The sequence below is a fragment of the Phalacrocorax aristotelis genome, chromosome 1 (assembly GCF_949628215.1).
Source record: "Phalacrocorax aristotelis chromosome 1, bGulAri2.1, whole genome shotgun sequence".
Classification (NCBI taxonomy): Eukaryota; Metazoa; Chordata; class Aves; order Suliformes; family Phalacrocoracidae; genus Phalacrocorax; species Phalacrocorax aristotelis.
In genome coordinates, this window is record NC_134276.1 from 73,526,564 (window position 1) to 73,553,553 (window position 26,990).

At 40.6% G+C, this 26,990-nt stretch overlaps 1 protein-coding gene across 1 annotated transcript in view; it reads right to left on the reverse strand.

Annotated features, from left to right (window-relative positions):
- Positions 1-26,990, reverse strand: part of ATP10A (ATPase phospholipid transporting 10A (putative)) — a 116,951-nt gene that overhangs the window by 70,517 nt on the left and 19,444 nt on the right. The window lies entirely within an intron of this gene.

Here is a 26,990-nt window from a genome sequence, read left to right on the forward strand (position 1 = left end):
TCTTGAGAGCAAGAGAAAAAAGGAACAGGTGATTGCTTAATTAATTCTAGCTAAAATTCAAGGTTTTCGTTTCAGGACACGCACATACTTACGTGCTTTCTTGGCATTTCTGTAAATTGCTTTCTTCTGCTGTGTTTTTGAAACAAATTGATTTTAAAACAGCCACAATATTAACTTGGTAAAATACCTCCTGAAAATCAGAAGCTGCTATTCTGACACTTTTCTAAGCTGTCAGGTGGCCTTTTGCCGTGTGAGCTCCGAGATGGCTGTCAGCGCTGGTACTGTCACTGTCACCACAGTCTGTCTCCTGTGACGGTACTTCAGCTGGCAGAATGGGATTCTGATGGGGTAGGGGGTGGTGGCAGCTATTTTATGTTCTTTGAAGTATATTATTTTAAAATACATCACTTCCAGTAGCAATGTGAATAGATTTGTAACCAAGTGGAAACATGCAAGCCCTGCCAGTGTTGTTACTTTGGAGTAACATGCCATGCCTAATTCATCCCTGTAATGCCTTCGCTGGTGTTACAGGAATTAGTAACTTAATTGGCTTTTATTCGTGTATTTAGACTAAATCCTGAACAATAACATGCCAGGTAACACAACAATGATGTATCAGATCGGCTTTTACCTCCCAGAATTTCTTTGTTGTCCTTTCCTAACATCCAGTTTATAAAGGGAGGAATTAAAATTATGACTACGATTTCTATTTTGATAAAGCCTGACGAGGATTAATAACAGCCACGTGTAAAACACAATAGTCTAACAAGGGAAAGTAATTTACATATTAGCTGCTGGTATTACCCATTCCCTTCCTACTGAGGCCGAAACCAACATTTAACTTTTCCTGCTAATGAGTATGAATTGCTTGAAACCCAGTATGCTATAACATAGAACAAATCACTGCACCGCAGATCTGAAGGGTTTGTTAGCCATGCAATCTGTAACTCCAAATCCCTCCACACGTGGCCGTTGCTCTTCATCCTTTTTAATTTAGTGGTGAAACTGGGTGATGTTCAAATGCATGTACAATGCATAGCAGTATAGAAGTACGACCAGGCTAAAAAAAGCACATAGACCCGTACTATGCTATAAGCACTACTATTTTTTATTTAACTTCTTTTGTTTGAGAAGTATTGCTATTTTAGCATTTCCTCATCTCCCATGTGCTTAGCAACTGCCACAACTATATACTCTGTGGCAGGAAGGGTGGATATCGAGCAACACAAGGCCAAAAGGCTCTGCTGGAATAAATGAAGTTGCTCAGCCTGGAGAAGAGAACGCTCCAGTGACACCTTACTGAGGCTTTTCAATCTATAAAAGGGGCTTATGACAAAGGCTGAGAGAGACTTTTTACCAAGGCCCGTAGTGACATGACAAGGAGCAAAGGTTTTAAATTGAAAGAGGGTAGATTTCAATGGGACATAGGAAGAAATTTTTTTACAATGAGGGTGGTGAGACACTGGAACAGGTTGCCCAGAGAAGCTGTGGATGCCCCATCATTGGAAGCGTTCAAGGTCAAGCTGGATGGGGCCTTGAGCAACCTGATCTAGTGAAGGATGTTCCTGTCCATGGCAGGGGGGTTGGACTAGGAGATCTTTGAAAGTCCCTTCTAACGCAAAGCATTATGTGATTCAGCAAATATAGGAACGCAAGACCTCCTGCACATGCACCTCGGGCAGAGCCCCTTTCATAAGCCACATGGGAACAATTTGGTCCGATATTCCACTTGGTCAGTTCTCTGCTAACAAGGACCAGTGGTGCACAGAAAATTACTGTCCGCATGGAAAATTACTTCGTAACCCTCCTCAGACAGGGTTGCTCTTTGTCCTCAGCACAGCGCTGAGCTCAGACTTGTCTCACTGCAGTCAGTGAGTGGTCACTGCAAGTACTCTCTGCAGAGTACATACAGCACGATACTCACCTCAGATGGGGCAGTTCAGATCCTAGATGCACTATAAATACATCAGTCCTTTACAAGCATTCCTTTAACATGTCCAGCCCACTCTTCCGAGCACACAGGGTAGCTCACCTGTCGTACCGCTACCCAGCACAAACGCGCCAAGTGACCCTGTTGATACAGCTACAATTTTGCCATTGACTTCTGCAGAGACAGGATTTTGTCATCCCAGTTTTATATCACCTACTAGATGTTTATTCTTCTGGTATATTGTGCCAGTAAATTGCAAAAGTTATATAATATAGAGAGTTAGGAATGCCACGCTTATAAAAGAAAGCTGTCTTAAAATTTAACTTTCCTTTGTGTTTGTAAGGTGTGGCATACAAGAATATTGATTTAAGTTTTATTTGAAATTCAGGGATTTGAGCAGTTTTGCCTCAGTGTTTCCTCACAGACATTATTCTTCCAGTCGCTCTCCAGAAGGGGCCCCTTCCGTGTCTCTAATGATGTACATTGCACTGGCCTGCTGTGACAGAAAACCTGAACTAAACACAGTATATCCATGGGTGGGCATATGTGCATCACTGTGTGTTTGGTGTTGTTTTCAAATGGCTCAGTACACTTTTGATCTTACGAGCAAACGTACCATTTAAGCAGACATTTCTGCTAAGCTCTTCACAGTAATGGCCAGGCTTGGAGGATACTAACTATTCGACACACAGGACTGGAATGAACACCAGATCCCAGGGACCACCTCCTTGCACTTGCAGGCATTTAGGTAATGGAGACCACACCCTACACGCTCTTACAGAATATCAACAAAATGCTGCAGTGTGGGTGGGTACTCTTTACTCATCCAACAGTCAGCATGATTTTTCATGGCAGGGTCCTGTCTGTCCATTTACCTGGTAGGTGCTTCTGAAGGGCCTTCCTGTCTCTGGTCTTTAATATCCTAAAATCATCTGCAGATTTTGCTGTCTTTCCTTTTGTAATTACCCAGCTGATAAATTAATGTTTCAAACAGATACCTTGGTCTATTTCTCTGGGACCTTGCCATTTATTCTTGCTTTGTCCTGACTCCATCACTACTGTGTGGTCGATGACAGTCCTCTGCAGTCTCAGGACAGGGCTTCCCGGACTGCTTGCAAGGGGGTCTCCAACAAAAGCCTTGGGCAAGTTTAAGTAAACATCGTATGACCTTCTAGAATATTTTATTGAAGGGCTCAATGAATTCTGGCAGGAGCACAGGACTGGGAGGCAGCATCTCAGTTAGTGGTCCATCCCCCTCCCACAGTTGCAGGAACCCCTGACATGGATATTTAGGCCAGAAGCTGACACCTCACAATGTTAGTTCTATCTGTCTTCGCTTATCACAAGCCTGAAGGTATGTTTTTAGTACCTATGACAAACTTAAGGTTGATGCTACAAGAAGCTGAAGCTGCAAACTATGATGAACCACAGGAAGAGGTCAGAGATACTAATTGTTATTTTTCAAATCTGGAGAGTTAGACAAAAGTCTTCCAAATCAATATGCTGTCATGAACTACTGACATTCTGCAAAAAGAATAGATACTGTGGGTACTGACCAGTTAAATCACCATGATGAACAAGTAATTCCAGACAGCTATGCCCAGCTACTGTAATGTGTTGTTTTGGGTTCACATATTAAAAATGTCCAGCTTCCTGTACACAACCTATCTTTATCAACACATCTGCATGCAAAGAATCTATCTGTCTGCTGTGGTTTAAACCCAAAGTCACACAGATCTTCATGCTCCTCTCTGCCACAATCGGAAGCAGAACTTGCCAGTGCTTTCACTTTTCTGAGCATATTATTACAGGTAGAAATTGACTGAAATCTAGAGATGGATGGCTAAAAAGTAAGCTGGCGCAGCTGCATCAACGTCAACGCTGTTAGCCAAGAACAAACGCAGCCCTGGCAGGAGTCAAACTCCTCTAGAGGTTCATGGTCTCTCTGAACAATGAAATGCAGATATCACAGCATATCCACTTTTGAACATACAAGGGAAAGTCTGCAACATCCTTCCAAGTGTATGAACATGGAATTATTTTAACTGCTATTAAAAATTTGTATTAATCTACCTACTGCATACATTTGGCCTATGCTCTGTTTTGAAGCAGAACAGCTTGCAGGGTTGTGCCAAATTTGAGATTGGCTTTGGTTAACAGCAAAAACTAAAGAAAATTAAATACATTGATGATTTTTTCTTTAAACGTTAATTTTAAATTTAGAAACACAGAAACTCAGAAATTGCATTTTATTTTCCTATTAACCATACTTTTCCCTTTCTGGTCTCCTTTGCAGCATGAGCTGATAAAGATCATGCCCATAATTTTTCCTTTTCTGCCCAGGTAGACATCAGTTTTTATCTACAAAAGGCTGAAGATTTCAAACTGCCTCTACTTAAAGATTACAAAAATAACTGTTTTCTTCTTATGAATAGCTGTTCACTGTTTTGGTATAATAAGGAATTTTTCAAAATGACCATACCGAAAGAGAGATAACAAAACTACACATACATAAAATTTAAGAGGAATCTTCTCTCTTCTTTTTTTTTTTCTGAGTCTGGGGAAAATACCACAAGCGCTACTTGGCAGGAAATGTGAAGGCCATGAACACGAAGCTGTGATCTATTTCCCTTGTGCAAGGCCTGCATACTAGGAATTTTATGTCAAATTGAGAAGGTGGGACTACTAGGCAATCATTTCTTGCTTCCTATACTTCTCCACTGACAAAAATTACAGTTAATGAGTGGGAATGACTGACACAGATTTGCTCCACAAATTGCAGTGAGTAGCTGGGTCACCTGTGCTTCTGTGTAACACTGCCCTAGCGTAGTCCCAACATAGGCTCCTGTATTCATCTCAGCAGGGCATGTAAAAGACCTTTAGCACAAGACAGAAGATGTTCTCCTGAACCTTTTGGGGCGCTCAGTCTGGCTTACACAGCATACCGCTTCCCACCCAGGCTGCGCCTGTGGCCCAGAGGTTTTTAAGCTTCTCAAAACATCCAAATGAAATACTGTTTTCCAGTCCAAGCCCATCCGCTGACCTGCTTTTGAAGTAACAATTGTCTTCACTTCAAAAGAAATCAGGCTCCTTTGCCTTCCCTGCCAACTGAGGTTGGTCACTGAACCAGTAGGATTTAAAAGAAACACAGCAAGAAATCAAGCCTGTGGAAGAAGAAAAGCCCTCCACAAAAGACAGGCCAAAGAGTTGTTGTCTACAGGGCATACTTTGGAGCTGTTCATGATGTCAGCCGGGTCATTCCTTTCCATCTCAGGAGGCAGAAATAGAGTGGGGTAGCACTAAAGAATTTATCAGGCTCATCTCTGCCTTCAGTGGCTTAAAACATGTTCAAATCAGTTGGCTACAAGTGCCATGACAAGTCTCCTGGTTGGGATCAAGCTAACTAAAAATACTTGAGGATAATTGGCAGGGCCCAAGCAGAGCAGCAACTCCAGGAGGACTATCTTAAATTGTAATGCAAGCACAGAAGTGCCACATCAGGCCAAACTATCTTTAGGGAGGCTCCAGCATCTAGCTGTTTCTCAACAGGTCTTTCACGCTCACAGTTCTCCCAAATTGTCTGTTCTTTCCCTCACCTTCAACCCGCCACCTCTCCTCCTGACACTCCGGCAGATGTGGAGAGGGTTCACACAAACTGAGCCCACAGCTCTATATTAACAGCTCGGTGGTAAGCAGAGATTTTGCGTAACTCATCACAGGCTACAAAAGCAGAGCCGGTGGACAGCACTGAAATACGTGCACAAAACTGTGGTGTTATGATCAGTACCAATTACAATTCGAAAACTACAGATGTAGCAGGTCTCAGAGTTTAAAAACAAGAGCTATCTGTGAGACCAAAGCATATATTACACCAAGTCTGAACACACTAAGTATCTATGGAAACGTGTTGAGAACCATTTGGGTACAATTACAATGTTGTGGCAGAACGAAGGAAAAACATGTAGCATAAGTTAATGCCAAAGCAGGTTACATAATGCCCAGAATATGTCTCCATTCCACCACAAATGATAACATCTGTTTCTATGAAAATAAATCATGAAAAGACTCTGAATCTGATATTAATCAGACAAAACAGATTAACAGAGTTTGTTCTTGAGAAATGTTGAAGAGAACAAAGTCTCTCCATGACCAAAGTTTCTAAATAGACCCCTTAATCTTCACATTATTTTGAGGGCGCTTAGCAGTTTTCTTGCTTTCATGGACTTCAAATAGTCTTTTTTTTTTTTCTTTTTGGATTAGCAAGCGCAAATGTATCTTGCAGTTGCTAGAAGCAAATGCATGTGCAAAGACGAGGCATAAAGGTGCCTTTTATTTATGGTGTACTTTTTTTTTTATTTATTTATGGTGTAAATTTGGGGTTGCCCCGTGCAGGGACAGGAGTTAGACTTGATGATCCCCGTGGGTCTCTTCCAACTCAGGGCATTATATGATTCTGTGATTAAATTCACACTTTCTGAAAACTACTGATTTTTCTGTTACAAGTCAAACTTGCTGTGAAAAAGATTTACCTAGGTAACCTCAGTGATTCAGGTTTATAATGTGGAAGTAATAATTTAACTTCTCTTGGCAGTGTTACCTCCATTATACCTCATGTTGAAAGAAACCTCACTATTGTTCACTATAATGAAACATTTACTACCCGGAATAAATGATTCTTCAGCCAAGAAACTTGTTGTTGCGATAACAACATGAAACATAAAAGCAGAACATGTAATGAAACTTTACACAAACTGAACAAAGGAAAAGATGTCTTCCAGAGCTTGATTTTAAAACTCTAAGACTGTTTCAGAGAGATAGCGAGTATTAATTTTAAGTGGTATGACGCTCGACACTCCCATATTTACTGCCAAAAATGCTAATAAACTCTTATCACTCTTCCAGTAAAGAGATATAATGGGAGAGAACACTATCACTTGCTTATACTTAGCAGGATGGATAGGTACTGGTTAGCATTGAGGCTTCCTAAATGGGTAGCACACAAGGAGGTGGAAGAAGTGGAAGAATGGCCTGCATGTAATTTGCATACAGTCCTACAGACATTAAAACCCATGAGTCAGGCACCTCCATATTAAAGCCACAAAGCTTTTGATAGTTTAATATATGAGAACTTCTCTTCTGAAGAAAGTCATGCAACTAGCAGGCGTCTTCAGATGCCTTCTTCCTAAGCGTCACCAAACACAACCCTTGCACTTGACAACATTGCTTACTGGCACCTAGAGCAAAAAACCACAGATGCAAAGGAGACGGGTGCCTAAACAGTGGACCCACAGCCAGGTCAGGTTCTCATCCTGAATTTCAGAACCATCACAGATATTAAGATTGAATATTTACATTACAGTGGTGCCCCAAGCCACTGCAAAAAGATTCAGCTGAGCCTGGTATTGTGCAAAGATGGAAGGAGAAACAATCCCCTGCCTGAAGGGAACCCACTCAAATTGCAAACACCTAATGACAGAAACCTCCCGTATCTGTGCCTGCTTCCTAAACAATTAAAGAAAAAGCAGGAACTCGGCCAAGGGAGACCTTAAGTGCCAAATTTTGGTAAGACATGAGCTCTAAGTAGAAACATTCCAGGTTCCTTGTCCTCTAAACCAATAATTAATGGCATGAAAACACTTAGGGAAACTGTCTGCATGCCTAAAACTCAGGTGCAAGCTAGATGCTTAAATCTGGTGGACTAAATCCTCCATTCAGTGCTCTCCCATTGCATTTAAGCCAGTGTAATCATTAGGTGATCATTTTAAGGGAGCTCTTCATATCTTAACCGTACATCTTAAAAGGTAAATTTAGCATGGTTCTGCAGATTTAATGAGGGAAATCCCATTCTTTAACAGATTCAGACACTTCAATGGAAATGTTTTTCCTCTCATTCTTCTGGTTCTACACACCTGCCTGATTTGATCTCAGGACTGTCTGAACCAGGCCATAAAAATGCATTAATATATTCACTACATATATGCAAAAAGCCATTTGTGAAGAACTGCTGAAGAGAAGTGCTTCCTAAAGGCAGCAGTTTTTATTTGAAAAAATCATTCCAGTTCTTTTAGCTAAGCATGTAACAGTTGAAACAATTTTTATCAGGTATTTCCTGCTAGTTATGTGCACAGCCCTGATGGAGTTGTTCACTGATATTCAGTTTGGGAAACTTTTTCTCCACCAAACTATGTCATACAAACATATCTCCTTTAAAGGTCTAGAGCCCACAAATTATCTAATCACTGCACAAAAGCACTCTAGAAGTTAACGTAGTTCAGCTATTTTATGTTAACAAGACGATTAGTGAAAAGAATGTTAGTAATTCACTACTTTGACATTTAACAGGCAAAATGAATGTCTCAGACTGAAGTATAAGCATTCAATCTTCTCCAGTTCCTCCTGAAAATGATGAAGTTTTACATTTTCCTTCCATTTCTGTTCTTGTGTGGGTAACATCCATCCATGACATCCATCTCATGTGGATGTTTTCATCTGTTCTCGTCTGGAAAATCTGAAGTTCTTGTTGAGGACAGGAAAAACATTTACCTATCCAAATACCAGCTGAGATCTCAGTGGGTCTCAGGGTGCAATGCTTGCATTCGGAACAACTGAGATGGTGCTTTGCATGTTGTTGCCTCTAAGTTTCTTCTGGCTGCAATTCCAGAAATTAACTTTAGCTCATGCACAAGACTTTGCTACTTCCAGTGCCGCACAAAAGTAAACAGCTTAAAGAACTAGCAATGATTTTTAAAAAAGTAGAGAAAACCTTTTGGCTGTAATATTACTGGAAGAATCTTGCAGAAGAAAACAAAGTTGGATGCTACTATGTATTTGCAGAATGTGTTAACAGTTCTTTCTACTCTGAAACTAAGGTGCGAAACTGTGTAATATGTGAGTTATGGATTTGCAAGGATATTGGAAGTATGTTTCCTTGTACTCATTTGTCAATTCTTATGAATTTCTTTTAACTCTAGAGTTACTAGAGAATTATTTTCCTCTCTGTTGGAGGACGTGCATTCAAAGGAGTTTGCAGAAACAGGGAAACCTCAAACTCAGGCACACTCAGGCACACCCCTGTTGACATTGAGAGGTACAAAGGGAGATTTAAGATGCTCTCCTGAATAAAACTGTGCCTACTTCCATCTGTTCAGTCAGATGCCTGCACAAAATGCCCCCAGGCAGGTACGGCAAAGTGGGAAGCTTTACCTGGCAGTTGTGGATGCCTCCTGGCTAGCAGGCAAAGCAAATCGGGCACATCTCTGCTTCTATGATGGTGACAGAAGAAAGGTTTGGCAGGATTTGTGCACAAACACCGACCTTACCTTGAATGCTAACTTGTGAATTACAGAGGCCCCAGGATATGCAAAAGTCGGCCAAAATGTGTACCACAGTAGCATCTGGCAAACTTTTGTTCATCAGATGCTATACACTGCTTTTAGAGTCCTGTCACAAGGGGGCTGCCCTATGCCCTGATACAAATTCCCAGTGGGGTGAGATAACACTTCACCTGTGTGTGAGCCACTGCTCACACTCCATTGCACTTACATCTTCCTAACTGGCTATGGCTCAGCAGAAAGGAGGTCGGCAATTTTGGGGTAACTGGGTTCTCAGAAGCTTCTTTCTAATCTGGAGAAACAGAAGGGTCAGCTAAGGACCTGAAATATGAACATAAAGATCTTTTTATTTAAAGCCTTTTTTTAGTATTTACTATTATCATCTCTTCTTTGTTGCCATTTCTCCATGCAGTTTCTTAAACATAAGAGCTATGAGACTTCTCAGAAGAGACATCTCTATTACAGTTCCTGAACCAAACACAGAAGAGCTGGAGGTCGCTGCAGCTGGAGCCGAAGAACTGCCTGACATTTTTAATTTAGATGTACAAAGTCACTTTGTGAGGAGCAATATCAGTATAAATCCCTGGGGAGCCCGAGATCTGAAGCATAGACATCTATTTCCAGCATCAGTACATCCCCAAGAGTGAAACAGCAGTAAAAGGCATTACAACTGAGCAGAATCCTAGCTCTTCCATGTAGCCGGCAGGAGAATAGGCCCAATATTGTACTTTGCGCTGATCGGAAAAGCGCAGTTGAAGTTTTAAACATAGTGACTTATCCTAGGCTATATGTAGCCAATTTCTCTATATTTAGCTGCTCTCACAGGTTATGTAGCCTGTCTTTACGTTTCTGGATCACTGCTTGCCCCAACAAGGCAAGTATACTAATGCGAGGAAAAGCAAACAGCCTCAGGCTATATCTTAGTACTAAGAGATGTTTAAATTACCATATTGTTCTCAAAACGAAATAAAAATCTGAAAATTCCTAAAGTTCTAGAATAAAATAACAACACGGTGTTTCTCAAAAATGCTTCCTTAATGAAGGTTGATAAGGCTACATCTAAACTGGGACCTGGGAGCACTTCTCAATATTAATGACCGAGTACACACACTGGGTACGTGTATGCCTCAATTTGCTATGCTCTAAATCCCGGTGCAGTTTGAATTCAGCCTTATATAAGGCTGTTTTAAAGAAATTCACAGAATATAAAAATGGTCCTCATTTCCATCAGAGAAGAATGAGAAGACCAAACTCCATGCAAATCATATGCAGTGATAGGTATCTTTGAAGGTTTGAGTCAAAGCAAGTATGTCTACTGATGCAAATTTTATATTCAAAACTCTTGGTGTGAGTAAATAATAGAGATCCGTATTGAACAAGTGAGAACCACAAAACGCAAAATTCTAAGGAAATGCACAATGCCTTTATTAACGTTTGAGTAGTCCAGATTCAACAACTTTACTACTGTTGGCACCTACATATACAAAATTCAGGATAAGAACCAATTTAATGTTTTCAATGTCAATTTGACTATACTGAGAGTCCCTGTTTTCATGCTATCTGTTGCTTCCCCTGAATTAAAGATGTTGGTCTTCATCTCATTAATATTCCAAACTTACTGGAGCCAGTTGATGACTGTAGTTAAATATGAAATACTAAGCTAGAATAATATTTTTGTTTTCACAGAGGTAAATGTACTCTTTTCCTGTCTCACTGATTTACAAACAAAATGGTTATGAATTACTGTCAGCCCAATGGAATTATGAGGTACAGTCAGCTAACGCAGACAGTACATCTCAACCTGTTAACACAGTTATTCAAAGACCTTGTAATTAAACAGCTCTGCAGGGAAGCAAGTCATATTTGCCACCTGTCCGCAACTACTGAACTATAATCAATAAAAAGGGCAATTTATAAAGAATGACACACCATCAATATATATTTTGATAGCCCGTTTCCATCAGTCTACTGATGGACAATAAGTTTTCACAACAAAGAATATCTTTCCATAATAATTATCCATACTTTTTAAATTACTGAGGCAATTATACTCTGTTTCCAAGAGCTTGTTGGTTGTCAGATGTGTACCTATATGTACATACTTAAACAAAAACATGCACACTTGCAAATATAAACTCTTCTTCACTATTTCCTATTATAAAGAAGTAGTGTCATTTGTGAACACTGTTTCATGGAAACTCCTTTTTAATTCATTTTCAAGAATTTAAAATCTAAGCAGGCCAACTAATAGGAATGGATATTGTGCTTTGGTTTGTTTTACATGAAAGGGTTACCTCGTCAAGCTCAATCTTTCTGGGTAATTACTAAATAAATTATTTGCAAATATTATTCTCACAATTAGAAAAAATATTAATGCATGATTTCACTTATTGTTCACTGAACTCCAAAACCAGGCTACAAATCTTGGCCCAAATTTAGCAAAGTACCTAAATATACGTCTAAACTCAGGCAGAAAAGCACTCTTTCTGGCCAAACTCCAGAAAAACACCTCCTCTGTCATTTGCATTCATACTTTCCTTGGGGAAAGAATGACAAAATACTGAAATTCAATACCCTAGAAAAAAATAAATTTCAAGGTCTTTACTGCAGCTGAAAGAAGAAAGAGACTGGCTGCAAACAACTCCGCTCTTGAAACACCCAGAAACTGAGCTTAGAGCAAGTCATTTCAAAGAGACTATTGAAAGGGTTTGACTCATAGAGGGGTACAAACAGCCTAAAAGAGCTTGTGAGATCTGAAACACCTCAGCAGGTGTCAGGCCACCCTGGTTGTGGGCAGAAAAAGCAGCGCTCAGCAGCCTGGCGTAGACTGGGACCAAAATGTTTGTTTCAACCTGAAGACAGAAGCCAGCTTAGAAAGGCAGGAGCATCAGTTTTAAAACTGAACTACAATCTGATCTCTCAATGTGCTATTCCAAATTAAACCAATCTAGTCCTGCAGATAAAAGTTGCAGACATAACAAAAGATTTTTTTCCTGAACCCTTCCCCCACAAGTCTATAAGAGATTCAAAAAGATATTAAAAAATTTGAATCGCAGCTTTTTAGAGAGCACACAGGTCTTCAAACTAGCTGAATTTTAACACATTCAAAGTCCAATTCTTTACCTTCCTTTGCAGACTCTTCTCTCTCCCTTGATCACCACCATTTTAATCTCTATTACTCAAACCCATAGGAGGGGGTTTTTTGACTCCTTCTGTCCCCATCATAAAAAACCACCACATAATGTGTGCCTTTCTTTCTCTCCCTAATGCCAAACTCTTATCAAGACACTCATTTCCAGTGTTGCCTCCATCCTTTTTCCACACTGGTTTCGCTACAATCACTTTCCTTCTCTATCCTCAGCAATTAATAACTTTGAACCGAATACCTCCTCTTCGCCACATCCAGTTGAAAGCTAAATCCTCTTCAAAGCACCTTCCTCCTCCTTATCTAGCTTTTGCTACACCTCTGTACATGGTGATACTTCTTGTGGGCACCTCATGATTGATACCTTTTTTAATGACTCCTTTTATGGATAAAATATTTAATAAAACATTAAATGGACTGTATTTAGTTCCATAACTGTGAGGTTAACTACGGAGAATTCTTTGTAAGGAAGACACCCCAGCTTGTAAAACTCCTAAAACTGGAAGTTATGGCTGCAGTCCCCGGGTGGTGTGGGTCTTACTCATCAAAGCAAAATAATCTTTTATCTGCAGGCACTAATTTATACCAAGCTGCTTTATAAACGCATAGTACAAATTCTGAAAATGCTTTCCTGACTATCCTCAAAACAATCCATTTCTTCCATAAACATATGTCGAATTACTCATGCCACCAGGACAGAAATTCAGTCTAGACGCCTTCCAACATACAGCAGGTCACTCCATCAGCATGCTGCTGGCTTGTGTGCTGCTACAGCTTGGGCTGACTAAGGAGACAAAAGCCATGTGCCACCGGCACCTTCAGAAACCCCTGACCTACTCTGCTGGTTGAGCTGTGGTATCAGAGCAAGAGAATGGTGTGAGAAAGATGTATAAATTCTTCAGGGTTAAACTAAATACTGCCTTTTTTTTTTTTTTAGCGTAAGCCAAACAAATATGTTTCCTTGACATTTTTAGACATACTCATTTATTCTGCATAAAAATAAGCAGAATTTTTAATGAGGGACAGGAAGGCATCTTCAGTCATTTTTTGTTTAAGATAAGATAAAATATTGCTATTGGCCCAAAACCTTGTTTGAGAACTCTACATACAGAGCATCATTTTCTTTCATCATTTCAACGACAGGACAAAGCAGGAACAGTGACATGATCTTCATCTGAGAGGTAACGCTGTAGGCAGCCCCAAATTCTTCCTGTGACTACAGAGCATGCCTTCAAAAAATCCAGCCTGATAAATTAAAAAAAATAAAAGGAAACTCCTGTGTTCTGAAGGGTAAAAGTGTCTGTCACTTACAGATTGACTTCTATGCATACAGTTTACCATGACGTATGAATGATGTGAATATTTAGTCTCTGGACACTGTCAAATGAACCACGAGAAAGGGTGGCATTCTTTAGCAAACAGGTTTCTACAGCCTATGCTACTGCCCATATGCTATTCCATCACAGCTGGCAACCCCCTGGAGAGGACCAGGCCACCGTTTGCAATACACAGTTCATCTGCCTTAGGCTAAGGCAGCACCAGATGAGACTCCTGCAAGAAACTCCATTTGGCGCTTTGGGCAATGGAGCTACATTTGGGAAAGGTACCTGTGGAATCAAACCAGCTTAGTTAGAATGCAACTAATTTTCAATTCAGACGAAAAGAGGGTTTCTAACCCAAAGCATTTGCCAGTCTATAAATCAATTTTTGACAAGGAATACAAAAAATTTCTCCCCTTTCTTACCATCTTTAGGTCAGTAAGCAGATCCCTTCCAGGCTGGGCTTACGTCCTTTTAGGAGAACCCTGATTTTACATGTATGACTCAGACACTGATGAAGAGACAGATAGTAGGAGAGTCTGCTGGATGGGGACAGAGAGATGAGAAAAGGTACCCGAGATACATACATACAGAAGAGGAAAGTGTGAGGTATGCAAGGAGGAAAGCCTGTCAAGAAGATTAAAAGCAGAAAAGGGGAACTAACAGCCATTTGAAAACATAGAGCAAGGGCTGTTAAGGAAAACTTCTTCAACTTAAGCAAGAGAGAAGTTCTGGTTTTAGAAAAATTCAGTGAGCAATTTGAAAATGGGGAGAAACTGAGGCTGGCTGGTAATAAAAGGCTGTTGCTTCTGTGCCTCTACTTTTGCTAGGGACTCCTAAGCTTTATTGCTAAAACTGCAAAACAGGGCAGTACTCAGCCACTCTGTCTTTTGGATCTGCTACGTTAGTTTTGAGACCCTACTAGTTTGTGGGCCACAACGGTCTTTGGAGATGTAGACTGCCAAATAAATTCACATGCTGAATATATGTTGAGGGCTGCACTCTTGGAGAGACTTTTAGCAAAGCAGACAGGAGACATTAAAGAGAATCTCAATCGCCTATTCACATTCAGTTTCTTACACAGGGCACACTAGCTTTCAGAGAGAGGCCAGAGCAAAATGTTGTATTTTATTGTTGCTGAGATCCACCTCTGAGCAGCAAGACTTGCTCAGTTTCTCCCAAGAAACCTAGGGAGGGAAAACAAATTTCCTTATTTGTGGCTTTCACAGACAGCCTTAGTTCACTTGCTAAAGCATCTTGAGTTCTGCAGATTTAATGAGATATCAAACTAAAGGAACCAGTAAGATTTTTGTATGTATGATATCCACAAAACATCCTATTACACTTTGTTATCAATCACACTTCGCTTCCACATCAGTTCATTTGGGAAACATAACAGAAACTGTACCGATTCATTTTTCCTCCTTTGATTTAGAATTCATTTGAACTTTTTTTTTTTTTAATCAATCTGGAAACTGAGGACGGTGAGACTGAAAAGTCTCCCTGAAGGATAAAGGTAAAATTATATAATCTACAGATCAGGATTTTATGACTAGTATGGTTTATCAATAGACTCGTCTATTTTTTCTTAGAGTGAATTTTATGCAAAGAAATCCAGCAATTGAAAACTACAGAGCAGAGTGTATCATTCTAGCTGGGCAACCCAGATACAGTAGTCTTTGTGCCTCCTTAAACCCTTAACAGAGAGGTAAGTGAAGCATGGCAGCAGATGGGAAAGCAGGAATCCAGCAGGATCCCAATTTTCAGTGAAAATATTTTATCTTTTCACATATACATACTGATAGTTATCTTTGAGTCAGAAAGCCTCAAATGATTTAATCTTGCAGTGGACTGAGTATTTTGCACTCAGTTTAATGACCTTAAACTTCAAGACTGAGCTCAGTAGAGCTCTATCTGCTGACAGCTATCACTAAAATTATCCAGTATTTAGCTAGACTCAGGTGCTTGGGGCTCAGGCTGGACTCAGTATTTCCCCAGCAAGACATTACACAACATTTCAAGCTACAGAAGTGCAGAAACCTGTTTCAAAACCTGTTTATATCAAGTGATTATTTATTTGAGCTAGCATGCACAGTACAGCTTCAAAATGAAAGGTTGTAAGTATGGGTGTGGAAGTCAGGCAATTCTAGGTTTACCACGGACTGTGAATATGTCCAGCAAGGCACGGAAACTGAGGGAGCCTTAGCCAAATTCCAGGATCTACCAGCTACAAAGTTATACAAATGCTAAGTGTCAAACTAGTAACAAACTGCTGGTTACAACTGACTGGTCAGCCTAAACCAAGGCCAGTTGTGTTTGGCACGAGGCCAACACAATCATCATCTGAAATCCAGAGAAAATGAACGAAGATGTCTCCTTGTTTTCTAAAGGGAAAAAATTATGAAATAGTAGAAAACAATCAAAGCTGCCAGATCATAAAACATGGAAATAAAGTATTTTAAAATAATGTAATCTCTCTTCTAAGAAATCTGCAAAAGCAGGGAGTTGGTTTGCATACTCTCCTCAAGTGTCAGACCTCCCTACCTCAAAAAAGCTGGAACAATTTTAATGATGTTGCTGTCATTTTGATTTCAGTGGAAGCTTGTCTTAAGGCCTAAGGATGGACAGAATGCCCACATTTCAATAGAAGATGGAATATCATCTCTAAGTATCACTATATCTATTATTCCTGGTCCAACATAATCTATAGCATATAGGTCAGAAAATACAAACAGGTGTTTCTCTAAAGTTAATCAGTTACTTTGAGCAAATCTAATAATTTAGCCAAAGTTAAAGTCCAATAATAATGTCTACAATCTATGGAGGTGAATTCTCCAATTCCTTTATGGTAAAAACCTTTGGTTCTTTTTTATGCAGAGACATGCACTCCTTTCTTCAAGCAGAATCGTATGCTTTTATATTTTTCTAAAATAGCTTAGTGGAAAATGAGAAAAGACATAACTGTCTGGGGACCGTAACTATTTTGACTGCTAATGTGCCTCATTCAGCTCTATGCCTAATGTTGCTCACTTACAAAGGTCACCATATATGTCTTCGTATGGAGGAATAATTCTCTGTAAATGAAACTACTGATTGTATTGTACTGATTATTATTTGATAGTATATAGCCAATTTTTAACTAAAAAAAAAAGATCTGTTGCTGTCTGTGAGAAACTCTGGAATTTATGGAAAGATATGAACTATTATAGTGGTTTCTTAATTGAAGTGACATAATGATGAGACATGAGTCTGGATTTTGTCACCAGTGTAACAGGGGATTATACAGATATACTCAAAATCCTCACTTTTTTTTTATCTTTATAAAAGAATTGGGTACTATGAGTTTCAAAACCTGCAATCATATTTTTAGCGTGACAGTATAATACGTGAAGAAATACATTAGGTGCCAGAATGAATAACAATGACAAAAGAATCACAGACCTCTCAATGAGTTACATGTCAAAATTCTCACTGATGACAACTGCAGCTTTTTGGCTGGCCTTTCTGGCAATAAACAGCTGCAGAAAAACACCTACAAGGACATAATTCTAAATGTGACTGCATTTCCAAAAGCTTAAAAGTACAAGAAGAAGAGTACATAAAAGTCTGACTGTAAGTGCTGTCATCAATATAGTATTTCACAAAAGCTTTCTGGAAATGTTACTTTTAATAGTATCAGGTGTAAAGAGCAGTGTAATATGGCTTATAAATTACTGGAACGGCTGTTGACATAGGTTAATAAATGACAGCATATAGAGTAGCGAGAGAAAGTCACAGAGGAGCGCTTGATTAACTCCTGTTTTAGTCACCATCAAAGCTAATGATCTGTAGTCAGTGGTGTGCACCGCGGTAAACTAGACACATCAAATACATAGAGTACAGGACCTACTGAGGTAAGTTATCTCCAATCTGCTTTATTACACAGGCATAGCCATGTTAAATTAAACTGATGGTTTTATTAGCACCAGGCTGTATTCAATTGGTTTTTAAGACAGCTCCTCATTTCAGAGAGAGATTCCTAATTCAGTACTTGCAGAAAGATGCAAGATACTCACGTTAAGTATAAGACTTCTTATCAGCAGTAACCAGCACTGAGGAACCCCTCTCCTGAACACCCTCTGGAAATTATGTGTATAAGAAAGAAATTAAGAGAGCTACTAAATACAACACATAAGCATGGGCTTGTACAGCATGGGTGGAAGAGGGCTCTGATACCCTCTGGTCAAGTCACGGCTCTAGATGACACAGAGGTTAGACATGAGAACACACTGAAGCACGAGTCCCGCTCACATAGATGAGGGTGTGGATGACAATGCTTCCTTGAAACACACAGTTTAAGGTCAGCACAATTTGTAGCTAAACACAGATATGATCCCATCATCTAGCAGTAACTTCTACTACTCTTACCGCTCTGCAGTTTGAAATATTGCCAGGGACCTCAACAGTGGAATGAAAGGGATGAGAATCTGGGCAGAGTTCAGAGAACACAAACATGGAAAGGACTTTATGAGGAAATATAAAAATAACTATGTTGTACAGTGCATTCAAATCATCTGCAGAGATGTAATAACCTTACAAATACTGGGAGCTGTCACGTGCAAGAGGGAAAGGATATTTAGTGTGGTACAAAGGGGCACAGACAGAGCAAAAGAATGAAAGTCCATCAGGTGTTTTCCATCCGGGCAGCAAATACAATAACATAGACTACGAGACCGGCACTACTGTTGTGCCCAGGCAACACAACATCCACACATGTGGATAGAAACTTGCATTTTATTCACACTTGAGGAAGGGAAAGGCTGGACAGCCCCACGGCTTGTGCCAAGCACTAGCACAGCAGAGGCAGTGGTACTTCGTGTTTCCCCTGTGCTGCTCAAGGAAGGTACTGCAATGGCTTCACCTGTTCTGAGTACTGCTGGGCCAGGTTGAATGGTTACCCCCTGCAGCTCATCACAGGCTGCTCACCACTGCCTTCTTGTAATAGGTGACTGATCACTCCAATTGCTGGCACAGCTGCTTGTGCAGCTGCTTCTTATGTCAGGACAGTTAAAAAAAAAATAGAATCCCATTATTAGAAGTGCTGGAGCTCATCTAGATCATTTTGACTGAACTGAGCTAGGAAGTGACCTTAAAAGCAGTTAAGCTGAGCAGCTGAGGGGGTGGAAGAGGTTCCTAGGGGTAACCACATCTGCAGGGCTCAGCTGCAGCTAGAACAGGATGTGTAACCACACTGCTGTCTCCTGCTCTACGTTGAAGAGGATGCTTCTGCTGGAGAAGAGCAGTTCTTCCTCCAAGCCTGTTCAAGCCCTCTCAGTTGAGAAAGCATCACAGTTGCAAATAACTGGGGTGGCCTGTCCACTGCCCACTAAGCTAGGAACACAAACTATCTGACACTTCATTCATTATCAGCAAATAAGAAATGTTCCTTATTGTTACTAGTCTGCCCAGGATTTACCAAAAAAAAAAAAAAAATCAAATTCAAATAAGAAACTCTACCATGTCTCTGATCCCCTGCCTCACCCAATATTTTACTTCAGCTGAGTATGAAATGAGGAAAACAAGCAACCTCTGTGACCCCTTCACACTCTCCAAGACTTATTTTTCTGGAGGTTTACTTGGCACATAGCTTAAAAATGAGGTATTGAACAGAACTGCTGAGTGAAGATGTCTGTCATAGACAAGTGTCCTGTGAAACTGCTAGTACAAACCCAAACCTGACCAGAGTGCTTCCCACTACAGCTACTGTCTCTTGACAGCCATGACCTTTCAGCAATCCAGCTTTGTCCCTAATGCACTGCAATACTTTCAGAATGGTCTGTTAGGAGGATAAATGAGTTTAATGAGTAGTTCCATTCTGGGACACTGTCCCTGGCAGTATATTCTGGGTTGTGTGGTTCATTTCTTAAACTATAACACTCCCTAGGAAAAAGAAGGACAATTCTTGGCTGCAGGGTGGGTACAAAAAGGTGGTTTTCCTAAGTAATAAATTAGGTCAGTCTAAATAAGTCATCTCCTTCTCCCTGGATAAATATTTACTCCTTCCAAACTAATATTAGGTTTATGTGTCTCCCAACAACTTTGTTCTGTTCTGGTTTTCATTAGGAGTTCTGGAGTCACCCATGACAGAAATCTACTAGATAGCTTCAGGGGCTTAAAAAAAGAAACACCAAAGAATTAAAAAAAAAACCCTTGGCCTTATAGTTTTAAAAAGAACTAGCCTCTCTTAACTCAGCAGCTAGGCACAGCACACATTGTAATGCCAGTTATTTCCCCAACAAAAATAACCACTGGAAAAAACTAAAACAAAGAATCTCCAAGTGGAACTTAACTACTGGAAGGCAGGCGTCTGCATTTTCAAAAACAGCTGATGATTTATTAGAAATTGAATGTTAGAGAGGCCTTATCCTTCCAAAGCCCAGGGCTCAAAAAGGCTGGTGTGTCAAAGGCAGGGAGAAAAGCATTATTTACACTGCACAATCCCTGCTGTATATGGCATTGTCACCTGGGCTCAGGACAGAGCCCAGAGAACAGGTGTCAGTCTATTAGAGAAGGGCAACTGGGATTACCTTAGAAGAAAAAATTAAAGGGAGGGCTATTCCACAGCAAGCAGTGAATCTTAAAGATGCCTGATGGCAGAGAGACTGCAATTTTCAGAAGTTTGATGTTTTTCTGGTTTAAAACAAATTTTGTTTCAAACTCTTGTTCCCTAATGATTTTAGAATCTAAAAATGTTTCATCCAGAATGAAGAACAGCTTTGAGGTTTTCAGTGATCAAGTTGTGGGGGAAAAAAGATCATCTTGTGCCCATCAAAAAGCTTTTGATTTCATTTTGATGTTTAAAATGATCTGAAAGTAAATCAAAGAAAAATTCCTTTTCACCTACCTCTGCTTGGTTTTCTTGGCATATAAAACAAAGACCAGAGAGTGGCTCGATTACTTCCATGACAGCCAACATGAAGGGAAGAGAATGGCTGTTTAACCACGAGGGAAATCCTTGGACAAGACCAGGCAGGTATAAAACGGTCCATGAAAAACTAAGGCTGGAAAGTATGTGATTTCTAAGGACTGGAGAAATGTACAGCAGGACACCCTTCTCATAGCAGTAGCCTGGACAACCAGTGCAGGCACTTTAAGGCAGAGTGGGATGCTCTCACGAAGAAGGCAGGGACAAGGCATCACTAGCCAGTTCCACCTCAGCCACATAGTAACACAGTTTCTGAAGACTCTGACGCTATAGTGAAACCTATGCAGCCCTGTGCTTCTACTGGCAGGCAAGTTTCTATCTCCACTGAGGTCAGTAAGGCATTGACACCTGTGTCTTTCCGGTGCCTAAGCAAGTGTCCTTATTTTCAACGTGCTGAGCACCAGCAATTCGAAAACGCACCATCATACACTCAGCAAAAGTAGGGCATAAGAGCTTATCATCAGGCATTGCTGTAATTCACAGCTTCCCCCTCTAAAGAAGAAAGGCTAACAACAACCAGAGGAATGGAAAATTGATCTTTTACTCTTGAATTTTAGGACAAGCAAGAGAATTTTCTAATCTCTATATATTATGTCTTAATGTTGGCAAATGTAAAAGCAAATAGTCTGGCTATCAGTAAGCCTTACACGCAACAAAAGCCGAGCAACAGCACCATAAGTCAGGTTAAGTTCTCAGCAGCTCTTATGATGAGAGTTTTGAATGTAGAGTCTCTTGTTCTGGACCAAGTACAAAGCTGCACTTGTTTATCCTTTCTGCCATAGAGTGTGTGCTTAGCTGAAGCAGAACAATCAGCTTGAGGAAACATTCCTAAAAAAAAAATAAATGGGTTTTTTTATTATTCAAAAAAGGGGAGAAAAACAAACATGAAATTTCAGTATACGCCCAGGAGTTTTTTTCCAAGAACACTTGTAGTTGTTATTAGATCAGTAAGCATGCTTTGCTGGCCACTTCAAAGCTCTTTAATTTATCTGTAATCAATCTGGGGTAAGCTTGTAAGAAAATACCTTTTTTTTTTCCCATCAGCTAAAAAGAGTAAGCAGGGGAAAAAATATCCCAGACATCAACCTAATAAAGTTATACACGGTTTTGGTCTCTAGCAGCTCCTTAAAAGTCATTTTGGAGAACAAAGCGGTCAGCTTTAAAATTTTTTACAATTAGAAATATTTGCCATTTTTTTGTCTTTTCAGGGAAGTCCCAGTGCTTCAGCCCAAACTCACTGAGGTTTTCTGTAGTCACTTCCGTTGTACTTTGGAACAGGTCTCTGGTACGTTCAGACTTCTGAGAAGCAAAGGGCTCTGAACTAACCCCTATGCTCCTACGCTAGAATGGGTGGGAATGGGTTTGATTCTCACTGTGCTCAGAATATCTTGCACAATGTTTAACGCTGCAAGTTTTCCCCTATATTCATAGCTGATTTGCATGAAAACTAAAGGCAAAATATAGTCCTCAGTGAGTAGTGAAAAAACAGAATACCATGCTAAAGTAATAATACAACATCTAATCATACGACAAATTAATTTTATTTACTTAACCGTCTGAATTCTGATTCTTACACTTTTACCATGCAAAAAGAGGGAACTAATTTTGCATTGATTAGAAATAATGGAACTTGTCTATTTTGTCCAAGTGGGAGAAGAGCCTAGATTCTTTTGATGCTATCCATAATTTAGGTTGTCAAGAATGAATTAACATTTAATTGAAGAACTTTGCTTGGTAAACTGAATAGATAATGTACAACTCTGTAGAAGGAAAATCTAACCAGATCTTGAGCTTGTGGTATACCATGAATGACAAGGATAATACTGGGTTTCTATACTGTGGGTCAATTTAATTAATTAAGAAAGAGAAGAATGAGAAGTGAACTCATCAAAATCTGTTAACAGCTACTTGGGGCAAGCCTTTCTGAGAGAGGTGATCAGGCAAGGAAAGGACACAATTCACTGGCTAAGAGCGAAATCAAAACAAAGTTCAGACGGGGAATGATGTTCAATTTTTTCATTGTAGTATCAGGACATTTTAAAAGGGATGTAGTAGACTTGCATTCAGATGAAATCTTTAAGACAAGTTTTGTGCATCGAACAGCAGCTTGATGCAAGAATCTTTTAAAGAAGTTGCATCCTGTGCCAGGAAGACAATATAATTATCAGGCAAAAGTTATCTTGGTATCACTAACAGCAATCCATTTACCATGGTGCAATGCCTTTAAATTTTTTAGGCTTTGATGAAAGCATCCGATTTTGTACCCAGAGTGCCCATCAATGCTAGCAACGCCATGCCCAGGCATGGAGGTCCTGAAACTACACATGAATAACCTTATTTCTAGTGATAGATCAGAAATAGGAAGCTGCTAATTTGTGGAAGAGTATCTTTCAAAATTCAGTTTCCTCACACCTTTTTTCCCTTAATTAGGAATGAAATAGTGAAATTAGGCACTTGTAGATTGTGATTCTTAGAATTACTGCGATGCCTCTACAATCTGAAAGGTTAGAGCAGCTTTCTTTCAAAACACCTGCCATGTTATTACTGGAAATAGTGCTTTTCTACAGCTATTCACGCCCTAACCACTTCCCATCTGAGGAATGTCTGACTATCACTGTTATTCCTCAAAAGCTGGAATGAGATTGAAGCACAGTGTGAAAACAAAACTTCTGCAAATAGCTGGAACACTTCTATTTTCTGTTTGTTTGTTTATTTGTTTGTTTGTTTGTTGCCTTTTTTCCCCCCAAGAGAAAGCAATTAAGTACTCTTTGGAGGAAAGTGTCTTTACTCATCATCCTTACCTGTTGAGTAAGGATCTTTCTATTTGAGGCACGCTGCACAGCCCTCCTTAAAGAAAACATGCACCTCAGCCCTTTCTAAAAGCCTGCTCACATTCTATTTATAGAATAAACTAACACCTTCTCACCCTGAAGAAACACCAAAACCCTCTTTTGTTCATCATCGCACAGTCTGGAAATAAACAATGGGGTGACAGCAGTAAGTGTGGTAACAGAATCACACTGTCCGCTGTCCTAACGCACACTTCCTTAGCTTCCCTGTGAGGATGCTATGGGAGGCAGTGTCAAAAGCCTTGCTGAAGTCGAGGTAAACAACATCCACTGCTCTCCCTTCATCTACCCAGCCAGTCACATAATCATAGAAGGCTATGAGGTTGGTCAAGCAGGATCTTCCCTTGGTGAATCCTTGTTGACTACTTCCGCTAACCTTCTTGTCCCCTACATGCCTGGAGATGACCTCCAGGATGAACTGCTCCATCACCTTCCTGGGGATGGAGGTGAGGCTGACTGGCCTAGAGTTTCCCAGGTCCTCCTTCTTGCCCTTTTTGAAGACTGGAGTGACATTGGCTACCCTCCAGTCCTCGGGCACCTCTCCTGTCCTCCATGACCTTTCAAAGTTGATGGAGAGTGGCTCAGCAAGAACATCCACCAGCTCCCTCAGTACTTGCGGGTGCATCCCATTGGAGCCCATGGATTTGTGAGGATTCAGTTTGCCTAAATGATCTCTGACCCAATCCTCCTCAACCAAAGGGAAGTCTTCCTTTCTCCAGATTTTCTCTCTCACCTCTGGGGGCTGGGATGCCTGAGGGCCAGCCTTAGCAGTAAAGACTGAAGCAAAGAAGGCATTCAGTAACTCTGCCTTCTCTGCATCCTGTGTCACCAGGGCACCCACCTCATTTACCAGATGGCTCACAGTTTCCCCAGTCTGTTTTTTACTACTGATGTATTTGAAGAAGCCCTTCTCATTATCCTTGACATCCCTCGCCAGATTTAGTTCCAAGTGGGCCTTGGCCTTCCTCATCGCATCTCTGCATACTCTAACGACATTCCTATATTCCTCCCAAGTGGCCAGTCCCTTTTTCCACATACTGTAAACCTCGTTCTTCCATTTGAGTTTTTGTAGAAGCTCTTTGCTCATCCATGCAGGTCTCCTGGCTCCTTTGCTGAATTCTTCCCCATAGGGATGCACTGATCTTGAGCGTGTAGGAAGTGGTACTTGGATACTGATCAGCTTTCTTGGACTCCTCTGCCTTCTAGTGCCCTATGCCGTGGGATTTCTCGAAGAAGGTCTTTGAAGAGGCCAAAGTAAGTTCTCCTGAAGTCCAGGGTTGTAATACTACTTGTCGCCCTGCTTCTACCACACAGGATCCTGAACTCCACCATCTCATGGCCACTGCAGCTAAGGCTACTCCCAACCCTCACATCCTCAACCAGACCTTCTTTGTTTGTTAGTTTAAGGTCCAGCAGCACATCTCGCCTCGTTGCCTCCTCCACCACCTCTGTCAAAAAGTTATCCTCAATGCTCTGCAGCAACCTCCTGGATTGTGCATGCTTCACCGTGTTGCTTCTCCAGCAAATATCAGGGTGGTTGAGGCCCCCATGAGAACCAGGGCCTGCAACTGTGAGGCTACTTCCAGCTGCCTGTAGAAGGCCTCTTCAACTTCCTCTTTCTGACCAGGTGGCTTGTAGCAAATGCCCGTAACAGTGTCACCCATATTTGCCTGTCCCTTAATTTTTACCCATAAGCTCTCAACTTGTTCTTCCTCCACACCTATGCAGTGCTCGATACATTCCAGTTGCTCCTTCACATAAACAGCAACTCCCCCACCTCACCTTGTTGGTCTGTCTTCCCTAAGAAGTATGTAGCCAATGTTTGAGTACATTTTTTTGTCCCCAGTAGAGTGCACTAAACTAGATTTTGTCTACTTGTTATATTTGTCATGTTCCAAAATTGCGCAAAAAGGTGCTGGGGCAACAGCTCAGCTGGGATGGATTAAAATATTTGAACTGAATAGGTTCAGATAAGCAGGCTGTCTTGTAGTCTTTCCAGTTTGAAGTAGGCTTCAGTCCCAAACACTAGACATCAGAAAATCTACCATTTCACTTTGCATAAGTGATAGTGGAGGTCTTTGATGTTTGCCTTATTTTTCACATGCAAGCATTTTTCTAGTGAAGTACAAATCCAGCATTTTAAGCCTACTGACAATAAGCTTGTTTTTTACCTCTCACAGAACCTATGCGTAATGCCTCCCGTATCTCCTGGGATTTGTAGATGCAGGTGGAAAACTACTGCTGGGTGCATTTCAGGAGAAGACGTCCAGGAGCCCACAGGGAGTCTGCCAGAGCTGGGGAAGGGAACAGACTCCAGCACTGCTGAGGCCCAGCATTCAGTCCTATACCTGAACTGCTATAGTCTAAAGCTCTTCTATAGGCTTGGTAGCAAAGATGTCCTTCATTTTTGAAGTTTAAGTCTTGTACATGTAGCTTATTTTTCTGTGTCAGTGAATAACATGCATATTCTGTTCTCATAAATAAAATGGCTCCTTCTTTTCCCATCTTATTTATAAACTTGCCCTCCTTTCCCTCTCTTCCCCCACCCCAGGAAGAACAAAACAGAAGGAGAAAACTGAAGGCTTGGAAAGAGGCAAAAAGATATGTCACTAGGACCAAAAGAATCTCGAGAAAGTCACACTGGATGTAAATTTTCCATTTCTATATTTCTTCACAAAACAACATATCTCTGTCAGCTCTTTAGCAATCTCTCTTTCCCTTCTACATAAAGCAGAACATTTGTACTGCTCAAAATGGCCTAATGCCTACAAAATTATTATACAGGTACAGAAGACAGCATGGGCAATGGGCAGACTCTTAGAAGTACGCGACACTTTCAGACGTTTGCTCATTTTATGGAGGATACCGTTCTTCAGAGGTGCCAATGATACTGAAAATGAAAAAGCATTTAAAATGCAGAACACTTCCTGTAGCATCATCAAAGTCTTCGCCAGACAGACGTTAGCACCGACTGTTTATAAATTTCAACTTCTTAATTGTGGATGACCATAAACAGTGTCTTGATATCCCAGTTTACATAAGAAAATCTGAGTACTGTTCAGGAAACATAAGAAGATCTCCCAAGTAATTTTTTAAAAGGATACCATAAAGGCTTAATCTAATATATTTCTTTTGGCAGTAGATCTGAGTGGACTGAGATATGCCCACAGCTTTTGAACACCTATGTTCCTACGGTGAGAGCAGTGCCTGAGGTATATGGGCAGAAAGGCTCCATCCTCTGGCAACCTGAGTTTGACATTAGAGGGCTCCCTTGGCACCATGCTGGTGCAGGGCTGGGGGTGGCCTGGGTCTGGACTTCTGGCTTGCTGCTGGGTTTGCTAGATTCAGTCACACTTGACAGGAAAAGCAAAGCCTCTCCAGTGAGAAATGAAGCATGACAATTGTTAGAAAAACAGGAGATGCACTAACAAAATTACAGGAGTTTTGACAAA